Source organism: Sprattus sprattus (genome assembly GCF_963457725.1).
Source record: "Sprattus sprattus genome assembly, chromosome: 16".
Taxonomy (NCBI): Eukaryota; Metazoa; Chordata; class Actinopteri; order Clupeiformes; family Clupeidae; genus Sprattus; species Sprattus sprattus.
The window spans coordinates 8539587-8551233 of NC_137914.1; positions in this window are offsets into that span (position 1 = coordinate 8539587).

The following is an 11647-nucleotide window of genomic DNA, read 5'->3' on the forward strand; positions in this document are numbered from 1 at the left end:
AATTAAGAAACTTGTTGATGTTCAGTTATGCTGTCATAGGGTGTGTGTGGGTGTGTGTAGTAAGCACAAGGTTACAGTGTGTGCTTGTGGGCGTGTAAGAGTGTATTGTGTGTGTGTGTGTGTGTGTGTGTGTGTGTATGTGTGTGTGTGTGTGTGTGTGTGTGGTGTGTGTGTGTGTGTGTGTGTGTGTGTGTATGTGTGTGTGTGGTGTGTGTGTGTGTGTGTGTGTGTGTGTGTGTGTGTGTGTGTCCGTTGGCATGTGGATTCTTTTGAAAACAGGAAGCGCTCTGTGAACATGGCGAAAAGTGAAATTCGCTCGAAATGCTCTTTGACGGGAAAGGAGAAGTGACAGACCCATTTACTGGCACAGGAGCCGTAGTTTCCTCTCAGTGCAACTTCCACACATTTCAAAAACAAAAGAACTCTATGACCTTGACCTTTTTACACAGGGAACATTGACAATGTCAAATAGCAACACTTCTCATCACTGTACAGATCACCAGCAGAGGGAGCTCTTGAGCCATTTATGAACTCAATAAGCTCATCTTTGATGCATCTCTTATCTATTTTCTTTAAACAGGTTTTACCTCACCTCTGCCAACACTACAAAGTTTATAGTGTTTCTGTGAGTCACACACAAAACAAATCTCTCATCCACTGTGTCCTAACCCCCCTCACTGTTCCAGGCGTTTCCGTACTCGGATGTTGCTCAATCAGTCACTGTTACTGGAAAGGTCAACCCTCTGCCTCATGCCGGGCTCGAGACCCGGTCACATTATTTCTGCAGAATTCCCCCCTTTGACGGTTCACTCCTCTGGAGGGGCTGTTCTGAATGTTCTGTTTATGTGTTCTATCTGTACACAGTGTATTGCCACATGGCTGCCCCGCTATTAAAGAACATGCTGATTTACAACGGAAACGTTGTCGGCCACAGCCACGCCTTACAGAACTGAAGTACCGCAACTCTCAGATCTTCATTGGCTTACACTGTCAGTACCAACTCACACCACACATCAGACCGGCAACACACACACCCACATGCAGACACGCTCGCCACACACACACACACACACACACACACACACACACACACACACACACACACACACACACACACACAACCACACACACACACACACACACACACACACACACACACACACACACACACACACACACACACACACACACACACACACACACACACAGTAAGGGTCTCTAAGCCCCCAGCAACATTTGGCCCTGGCAACAGTACACAAACACACATTAATTGGATTATCTCATAACTTAATGGTGCAACATCTCATAGCTTTAGATGCCATGGTAAACCTAAACAATACAATACACAGTATACACAGTACATGTTTGCTCTGTCTGTCTAATCCATTAGTGTGGAACGTCAGAGAATCTCCACAGTCTCATCTGAAGCTGGTATAGGTCTTCCCACTGTACTGTGCTGGGGGCATGGTTTGCTGTTCCCTACTGGAGGTATGATTAGATTGGCCCTCACTCCTTTGCTCTCTCCCAGCTGGCTCTCATCTGCATAAGGAGTAGCTGCTGAGGAGATAGAGATATCTCACCCGGTAATTGGGTTTGAGTGTGATTTAAGCCAGCAGTCATCATGGACATTGCCCACACAAGGAGCATTGTTTTAAGCTAACAGCAGTTAAAAGCACCAGCATTTTTTTTGTCTTTAAAAAAAAAAAGTATCTGTTGTAATGATGCTGATGTTTATGGTTCTCTCTCTATCTCTCTCTTTTTTCTCTCTCTTCCTCTCCTTCTATCTTTACCTTCTCCCACTCTTTGTGAAGTAGGTCTGAAGGTCCAACAATTTTTTTTCTAAAAAAGGCCAAATCGTGAAAAATGGATGTTCTTGTTCCGGGGTTGTAGTGAATGGTTTCCAAGGTAACACAGGAACTTGGCTGCGGGCCAGACCCTGCAGTCTGGATTGCCGCTGCATTGAAAGCCTAGCTAAATTTATACCCACACACACACACACACCCACCCACACACACAGTCCACTAAAACGTAACACATCGACTTTAACATTCACCTTCAGCCTCTCATCCTCCCACCAGCCCAGCCATTTCAGCTCTCATTCCTCTGCTGTCTTGTTAGTTGTTAGCTTGGACGGAAGTGTCTGCCCACTCACTGTGAATATGTTAGAGAGGCATAAGGGGAAGAATAGAGGAAACACAATCCATATAAATACACACACACACGCACACACACACACACACACCTAACACTCTATTTACTGTATGCACATACATACACACGCGTACAAACACACCTAGCACTCTATATATGCACGTACATACGCACGCACACACACACCTAACACTCTATTTACTGTATGCACATACATATACACGCACACGCACACGCACACAAACACACCTAACCCTCTATATATGCACATACATACCCACGCACACAAACATGGTCATCCACACACACACATATACATACACACACACACACACACACACACAGTGTGATGGGCAGCCCTGATGCGATTTACTACGTCCCTCTCCTCACATAACATCTGGTCCAGTGGAAAACAAATGTTGTGTGGTGTTTTGCAAATCCCAAAGCCTTTCTGATGATGGTAACAGTTAGTTATGCCGTCACTAGGGGGGTTGTGTACGCGTTAGTGTGTGTTCATGTGTGTGTGTGTGTGTGTGTGTGTGTGTGTGTGATGTCAGAGCTACAGTGAGGGGGATGCCACGGGGTCAGTGCTTGGTGCTGTGGCTGACGTCAGATTTTCCCAGTGAGTCAAAAATGAGTTCATTCTGTTTTTCTTCTGCTCGACAAATGCTCGACACATCCCCCCACCCCCGGTTCCTGCTCACAAGTCTGAGTCATGTTGTTTTTATTGATATGTCTACTGGCATGGAACAGCATGTGTCACTGTTGTTCAGGGAAGCAATGTGATTTCAGGGGGGACACACAATCTTTCAAAAGTACTGTGAAATTCATAGGAATTTAAGACAAAAACAAAAACAAAGCTTTCAGCTGGGACTTATTTTGGCTGGAAAAGCCCCCACCATCCACCCGGCACACCATTCTGCTTCTCCCACGAATCACCACTAGGTGGGATCTAGAGCCCATCCCCCTCTCCTTGAAATGTCAGGACGGAGGACATACCCTCTGATTCTGGCACCATTTTGGAAGCGCGGATTGGCTGCAGAGCATGCCAGCCTGGCAGCGAGGCTCATTGTGCCTGAGAGGTGGAGAAGATTTTTGAAACACCACACACCTTCTGGTACTGGTGCTAACGTTTTCCAAATATCAAGGTCATTGAGTTATAAATGGTTTAAATTTCAGAAGTCTTTTTTTTTTATAGACGGGTGAAAATAGCATTAAGCGTGAGTTGAAGCCGAGGCTGGAGATCGTTTTGAAAGGGAGGTGGGGGTGGGGTGGACATTTGGGTGTGGAGGAAATTAGCCACAGACACTCTCCCGCCATTCAGGTGCAAACCAGAAGTACAGGAGCAGCACCATAGCTGTTCCCAGTACATGGTGCTCTGTTTTGATCACAGGGGATTGTATTGGACAACATTGTTTCCGGTGCTCTCCCATATTTAATTATGAAAATGCATTAAATAATTCAAAAATAATGAAGAATGTTGTTTCAAATTTTTATTTTTTTTTCTCTTCTGCTAGAATGCCATGTTCCTCGAGTGTGAAATTCTATATGTGCCTGTCATGCCAGTAAAGAGATAAAGGATTATCTTGTGCACAGCCAGCACTGAATAATTTAAAGTCTTTAAAATGACCCCTCCCCCAACCATTTATTCTCCATGAATCTACACGCTAATGCTCCTGATATGAGCTTCATCTATAACTTAAGGTCGCTAAAATAAATACAGTCTGTCATTCCCTCCAAAAAGTCCACTGAAGATACTGCATAATCCTATGGTCCAAGTTCACGCCTTTCAATGCCTGGCTGACCCCAATTCCATCCCCCCTCGTCCAGCCCCCTCTTTGGGGTAAAGGGGGTTGCAGGGCTGGGGGGGGGGGGGATGCTCCCCATCAGCGGTAATTGTTTCTGGCGGTTGCTCTTCCCCAGTTCGTGTGAGCACGGAGGCTTGTGGGGTCCTGTGTCCAGCAGGGGCCATGGGAATAGGAGTTGTAACCAACCCCAAGATCCCAGCGCTCAGAGGGCTGTCCCACCTTTTTTCATCTCCCCACCACTCACTCACCCGTCCCTCCCCATCCCAATCCCATCTCAGCTGAGCCCAGCCAGAGAGTCGGAATCCCAGCCGTGGAATGTTTGCCGGCGAGGTCCCGGGTGCCACCCGCCTATTAGGGGCATTCCAGCAGGGGCATGGTGGGTGGGATTGGTCCGGGGTCAGAGCCGAAGGAAGCGAAGTAGGAAGTTTTCACAAGAGTTTAGCTTCTATTTACGACTGTCTCTCTTCGGGCCCACTCAAAGGAGGCCCTTCCGAGAGGCTGCTGCGTGCCTGTCACCTCAAACAAAGTCTGCGATAGTCTTTTAATATACATCAAAAGGGGAGAAGAGAGGGCCCTTGTTCGCCTTGAACTGCCCCTGAATCTTGGGTTGTTTACATGCCAACAGCCATCCCAACAATGGCTGCCATTTAGATCATAGTTATGGCTTCCTGTGTGAACCAACACCCTCTTTGTTATTCAGCACATTATCACAACACTCCTGACATAAAAACAACAACTTTTGCTGTGAACTAGAATTTCATTTGCAAATCAGATTCTAAAATGTGGATTTTTCTTCATGATAACTTGAATGAAATTCCACACTTTTTTTTTTCCTTTTGCACGAAGAGGCAGGCTTGCTCTGGTCAGATCTGGTTTGCTGTGAGTCCTGACCAACCTGGTGGGAGTGTGTGTGTGTGTGTGTGTGTGTCGCTGGCTGTGTGTGTGGCATGGCGGCAAACTGGACTCCTTTCTCCTCAGGAGGCTTTGTGTGAGATCCAGCACCAGTGAGTTCACAGTGAGTCACACACACACACACACACACACACACACACACACACACACACACACACACACACACACACACACACACACACACACACACACACACACACACACACACACACACACACACACACACACACACACACACACACACACACACAGCACCAGTGAGTTCACAGCGAGTCTCACACAAAAGAGTGGCAGAGGAGGGGGAACCAGGCCGAGAGGAGAGGAGAGGAGCCTTTCAAGAGTGTTTTAGCATTCCGAAGAGACGCTTTCACGCTTCTAAAAGTTCTGGGTTTCTTTTCAAAAGAGCAACGAGAGATGAAGTAATGCATAACGAGAGGTCCGAAATGAATGGTCATATTTGTGTGGGAGTGAAAAAGGTGTGATGGTCCTTTTTTCTGCATGTGCAAAATCATTTTGTTGTGCATATTCCAAGCTGAGAACTCAAATAATAGATCTACCGTAACCCAGTAAGTGGGAATCAGTTACCCTGTATATTGATACGTTTTGCATTTTAGTTGCAGATACAGATTCTGCCTGGGTGCATTTGCATTTCAATGTTTTTTATATCTGTAAAAAAGCACACCCCGAATTTGTGGATAATTGAAAAAAAAAAAATCAGCAAGGGGTGGTGGATTTTTTTTTTTCTGGTTCCCAGAAACGATTTCCAAGAATACACTGAGCTACCCTTTCACTGAGCAGCACTGATGTGGCTTTCCCATTCTCCTCATTTAGACAAGAGGATATTAAACAAATAGCACTGTGGCCACGCAGGCCGGTCTCTCTATGTTTTTCCACGAAAGACAGCAGGGGCCCGGGCCGAAAATAGAAGCTCTCTGAACCTCTTGTTTGTAGTGTGTCTTCCGGGCCGCTCCTTTTAAGTGTCTCCGATTGACTCTGCTCCATTAGACCTCTGCAATGGGAGTCAGTGGCCCTTTCATTAGATAGCACTCAGCTCTTTGGCTGCGGTCTCTCCCCCCCCCCTTACCAAATATACTGATACACTTTTCTAGCAACTCGGATACTTTATTGACCCTCTCTTCTTGGTATGTCCATTTGTTGCTGGTGTCTGGCTCCAAGATGGAGGAGCATTTCTTCTGTGGCTTGTATGGCCGGGCTTCATTAATGGTCTCATCAATCACCGGAGAGGATCTCGCCGTCTTTTCACCGGCCAGGCCAAGGAGCTCCTTTTGTATTGGCTGACCTTGGAAGGGGTAAAAAACACTCGGTGTGTGTGTGTGTGTATGCTGTGCTGGGCTCGATCGTTCACACTGATAATTCTGTGCCTTTGGTGTCTTGCAAGGAGACTTTAGGTGCCCTGCAAAGGTCATTGAAAATGGAGGACAGACACTGAAGATGTTACATTTAATCCCTATAAGGTCTTGGCTCTCACTCCTATCTTTCTTAACCTATCCTGTTGTCCCGCTTTTCTCACTTCCTCTCCACTCCTTCCCTCTCCTTTCTTCTTCCTCCTCCTCTCTCTTTTTTTTCTTCTAACATTTCTCTCCAATAGACCCTCCCCCCCCCCATTCTCTCACTCTTGTTCTCTGTCCCACTCTCTCTCTCTCCCTCTGTCTTTGTGTTGTCATGGCCACCTCTCATGGCCACCATGCTGCAGCTACTGCCTGGGCTCTCCCAGACGTGAGTGAGTGAGTGAGTGAGTGAGTGAAGTACAGTAGGGTAAGAGAGAGAGAGAGAGGGAGAGAGAGAGAGAGAGAGAGAGAGGGAGAGAGAGAGAGAGAGAGAGAGAGGGAGAGAGAGAGGGAGATAGAGAGAGAGAGAGAGAGAGAGGGAGAGAGAGGGGGGTGGAGGGGCGGCAGGAAGCCTGAGAAGAGCATGGTTCTCACAGGCCTCACTGATAGGATTCCCGCCACTTCACTCCCCAATCCTGTTTCACGGCCAGTGCATCTCAATGGCCTTCTCTGAAGTGGGGAGGGGGGGGGGGTGAGGGCGGGGTGGTCGGATCGGGAGGGTGTGTGTGTGTGTGTGTGTGTGAGAGAGAGAGAGATGGAATGAGGTTGGGGGGGGGGGGAGGGTAGAGTTGGAGTTCACTGGGTTGTAGTCTCTTTTTTTTGGAGCAGTTCACAGGGGGCCCAGGCCATAGGGGAGAAATGCTTCCTTTCCATTCAAAGTGAGTCAGGTGACTATGCTGTGAAAAAGAGAGAGACAAGAGAGGGAGGGACAGACAAGTGAGAGGAACAGTGAGAGGTACCAGACACAAATAAGCCCTCATATAGTGATGGTGCGTATTGTAGTGGGCACAAACCGCAATGTGGCAGATCCACTGGCTAAGCAGAGCGGCGCCTTCTAAATTTCTCTCAAATCTCTGGTCTTTTTCTCAATTTTTCCCAACTCCTGGGCCTTTTTCTCAATTTGTCCCAATTCTCAGGCCTTTTTCTAAACTTTTTATAACTCTCAGGTCTTCTCCCTCAAATCTCTGGTCTTTTTCTCAATTTTTCCCAACTCCTGGGCCTTTTTCTCAATTTGTCCCAACTCTCAGGCCTTTTTCTCAACTTTTTATAACTCTCAGGTCTTCTCCCTGTCTCTGTTCCTCTCTAGTGTCCCTGATGGATGCTCTTTTCTTTTCAAAAAGACAAAACCAGTCCTTTGAAGCGCCTCCTTTTTTTTTACCAGCTCTCCTTATGTCAGGCGTATTCTGCCTGCTGCCCCCCACGGACAGAGAATGGGACGGAGAAAGACAAGAGATTGGGGGGTGACTCTTTGCGGTCATAGGACACTTAACTGGTCACATTAACTCGTAAGAATGTGTATCTGAAGTGCTTAACCCTGAATGCTCCCTCCATGGTGCCATCCACGCACATATAAATCACCCTTAGACCGTCAGTGTCACGGACCGGGCTCCCAGACAATAGCGAGGGTCTCATTAAAGTCAAAATGTGACCTAGGAGGCTCGGGGACATCACAAGGTCTGTCCATTCCCCCCCTAGATGGACCTCCTTCAGAGAAGTTTCTACATGAGTGAGTTTGGCGGGGCTGGGGGGGGATATTTGACCTGGAGTTTGACCTTGGCTGGAGAGTTCTGACTGGATCAGAAATTTGAATCTGAGTTTATCACAGCTAATTGTCAACTGTTCATCTCCAGAAAAATCTGTCAGTATATAAAAATGTGCATATGTGCATCACTATTCAAATGGGCACCAGCTCCCATATAATCAGAACTCATGCTAAAAGCTTCCCAACGTAATTATTATCAACGTAAAGGACGAGCTGCTTAATACACAGAAACTAGCTATATTTACAGAGGAGTCCCAACGGATTACTTCTGTCGGTAGAGATGCGTGAAAAACCTGATGCGCGTGACGAATGGGAACGCCACGCTGACATCTGAGCAAATGAAAAACTTAAGCAGCCGTGTGCTTGTGTGTTTTATCTGGACGACTCTTGCATTGTAATGATTTCTCAGAAGAAGATGGGTAGGTTCGTCAGCCGAGCAATCACTCTCCATCCATCTTCTGCCCGCCTGGGCGGCTGTTAATCCCCACGCAGTAACATTAATGAGCTGTTTGGGGGGGGGGGGGTCCAAGTGTGTTATTAAAATGGGGGAGCATGCCTGTATGTGTGTACGTATGGATGGATGTGTATGTTCAGTGTGCTATAGGATGGGGGAGGGGCATTTGGAAACACCAAAGAGAAGAACACTTCTTACATCTAATTGTATTTATCATCAAACATGGCTTTGGAATAATGGTTTGCATTATATGTTTTAAAGGGGAATCCCACAGATTTATGCTTGTATGAAGTTGTTTTACATACAGGCAACATACTGCCATCAGTACCCCATACTGATTTATACCTCCGAGACCTTCTCCCTGCTAAATAAATGTTCTACGTCATAATTCTTATTATCTCATAAGGTTTTATTGGAATAATGGTTTGCATTATATGTTTTAAAGGGGAATCCCACACAAAAAATGACTTAGTTTGAAGTTGATAAAATCATACCACAAGATGATGGAAAAGATGTCAGCAGAAATTCGTTTCGTGAAACTGATTGGCAATCTTGGTTTGACTTTAATTCATGAGAAGGATTTATCTAACAGGTGATATTGCTTTTCTTTCCTTTTTCAGTTTGAATATATATTCCCAGATGTATGCTTGTATGAAATTGTTTTACATACAGGCAACATGCAACCCCATACTGATTTATAACTCCGAGTGCCTGCTAAATAAATGTTCTACGTCATAATTCTAGCACATTCCATAAAACACAAAAACTCCAGACTGAGGAAAAAAGGGGCTTTTTGTCAGTGTTATGTAACAGCTCTACTCAGTCCTGGACAAGTAAGTGGCTACAATAATTGTGTTTTCTGAAAGTTGAAAGATGCTCCCTTCAATTCGTCAGGTAAGAAACTATACATTCAGCTCAGCAAATAAACACAGTAATAAACCAAAAAGAAAATTCAAGCCCTGCATGTTTGGAGCATCCACCACAGGCCTGGTATCACCCGGTAGTCTCTCTAAGTCTCTCTAAAAGTTAGCCACAGCCTCATGGAGTGAGTGCTTATGATAACCCTCAGGCCTACCATCAGTGGCTATCAAATAAGCAGAACTGAAGATGACTGCTTCCCAGAACTCCCTCTGTCAGGCACATAGCTCCATGTCTGCACTCAGATGCAGCACAGCAAAACGCCAAGGGTAGCTGGTGTATGCATATGTGTGTTTGTGTGAGTGTGTGTGTGTGTGTGTGTGTGTGTGTGTGTGTGTGTGTGTGTGTGTGTGTGTGTCTGTGTGTGTGTGTGTGTGTGTGTGTATATTCATGAATGTGTCTGTTTTGTTTTTGGTGTATATGTGATTACATACAGATAATGATATGATAAGAGCATGAAGCATGTGTTTGTGTGTGTGTGTGTGTGTGTGTGTTTGTGTGTGTGTGTGTGTGTGTGTGTGTGTGTGTGTGTGTGTGTGTGTGTGTGTGTGTGTGTGTGTGTGTGTGTGTGTGTGTTTGTGTGTGTTTGTGTGTGCTTTTCTGTGTGGTAATGACTCTGTGAGATTAGCCTCTGGACATACTCATGCACTACAGACGTACAGAACACTGTTGTTGTTCTCAATGGTCATGAGTTTCATGAGTGGACCCTTGTGTCATTGATGGTTCAGTGGGTACATTACAGCCTGCTTGCGTTCTTATTTCTCAGTATCCCAAGAGAGAGATCAGGAAATTGCATGCATTTGTGCATGTGTGTGTGCACGTGTGGATGTGTGAGGGAGACGTACATGCGCACACACTCACACACACACGCCCAAAGACAAATAGAGAGAGAAAGAGAAGGACCCATGTGTCGTGATTGTGAGACTCCCCAAGTTCTCCGTCACAAAAAGGCACTGTACAACAAATACCACATTACTCCGAATAGAGAGCGCGTGTACCTCTAGAACAGTGGTTCTTAACCTTATTGGAGGTACTGAACCCTGCAGGCTTCATCAGTGCATTCAGCGAGCCCTTCGTAATTTGAAAAATAAAATATTATTTCTTCAAACGTAGGTATGCATAAAAACGGCCCGACATTGCTAGTGTGAACCAGGCTATACTGTGTGTGTCTTGACCCCTGCCGAACCCCTGAGAGTGGCTCAACGAACCCCTGGGGTTCGATCGAACCCAGGTTAAGAACCACTGCTCTAGAACCATTAGATATAACTAATCTGTTGCCTGGAGGTTGTGTATTTCATGCTTCTTCTCTCACTGTCTGCATGAAGACAATGAGTGAATTGAACAGATGGTCACAAGCACATGAGCACTAACTTAACCCCATGACCTGGTCACTACCACAGGCCCGACCTTCCCCTGACACCCCGACTTTTACCTGCCCATCTGTCTTTCTCCTCCCCGCTCGCCACCACCACATCTCCTCCACACCTGTTCTGTCACATCGCGTCTCTGCTTCTTCACAGTCACAATCGCACCGCTGTTCCCCTCACACCTGGCCAGCCGCACCTGTCAGCGTCCTCCCGCTCTCCTGATTGCTTTCACAGGTGTCTCCACAGATCTCAGCTGATATCCTCCCCAGCCTGCCGGCGTCCCTCACGCTGGTGTGTAGCCTGGGGGATGACGGATGGCGGGGGGGGGGGGGGGGGGGGGGGGGGAGCATATGTTTGCATGTATGGCCTTTTCATAAGCACTTTTAATGCCCCCTTCAATAAAGGGCCTCTTCTTAGGCCCAGGACTAATCTGTCACCATCCTTTATCAGCTACTGAGTCGGGTGTGTCTCGACACAGATGGGGAGAGGTTGGACCAGAGAGCGGGGGTGTGTGTGAGTTGGGGATGAGATGGGAAGAGGGAGGGGGGTGTACTTGGTTGGGGTGTGTGAGGATGGCTCCCTAACCCTGCACCTCCTGGATATCCATCATCAGCCATGTCGTTAATAGTAATTAGATTACAGATTATGCATGCTGTTAAGGCCTGTGTCAGTTCCATCGAGCAGAAAGGAAAGGGATGATTTACAGCATTGAGAGGCGTTAGGCGTCTATGGGAGGCAGAGGGAGGGAGGAGGTCCGAAGCGAGGCAGAGAGGAGGAGAGGAAGAGAGGAGGAGAGGGAGAGAGGAGGAGAGGGGGTGATGAAGAACTGATCAGAGTACATACAGTACATGCGGTCTGTCCCATGGGTCCATGATGGAGCGTCTTCACCACGGTCTCAAGGTGATCATGTCCCGGAGGAGAGGAGG